Raw genomic sequence first — 714 nt, 5'->3', positions numbered from 1 at the left:
CAAGTGTATATGCTTTATAAATTAGTATATAAGTATATATATATATATATATATATAGTAGTATATGTATATGTATAAATATGTATATTGTAGTATATACTTTATTTAAAGTAGTACATATATATTGAATGGTGCGTATATATGTGTATATATCTTCTATAGACGTATATCTTTAATGTATACAAGTGTATATGTTCTATAAATTAGTATGTAACTATATATATATACATATTGTTGTATATATATATATGTATATTATAGTATATATTTTATTTAAAATAGTACATATATATATATTGAATGATGCGTATATATGTGTATATATATTCTAAAGTAGTATATATTTAACGTATACAAGTGTATATGTTTTCTAAATTAGTATGTAAGTATATATCTATATATATATATGTATGTATGTATGTATATTGTGGTATATATTTTATTTAACGTCGTACATATATATTGAATGGTGCGTATATATCTGTATATATCTTCTGTAGACGTATATCTTTAACGTCTACAAGTGTATATGTTTTATAAATTAGTATGTAACTATATATATACATATTGTTGTGTGTGTATATATATATATATATATATATATATATATATATATTATATTTTTGTATATATTTTATTTAAAGTAGTACATATATATTGAATGGTGCATATATATGTATATATATCTTCTAAAGTAGTATATATTTAACGTAT

The sequence above is a fragment of the Capsicum annuum genome, chromosome 1 (genome assembly GCF_002878395.1).
Source record: "Capsicum annuum cultivar UCD-10X-F1 chromosome 1, UCD10Xv1.1, whole genome shotgun sequence".
Classification (NCBI taxonomy): Eukaryota; Viridiplantae; Streptophyta; class Magnoliopsida; order Solanales; family Solanaceae; genus Capsicum; species Capsicum annuum.
The sequence above is the reverse complement of the archived record's forward strand: the minus strand, read 5'-3'. Positions refer to the sequence as shown.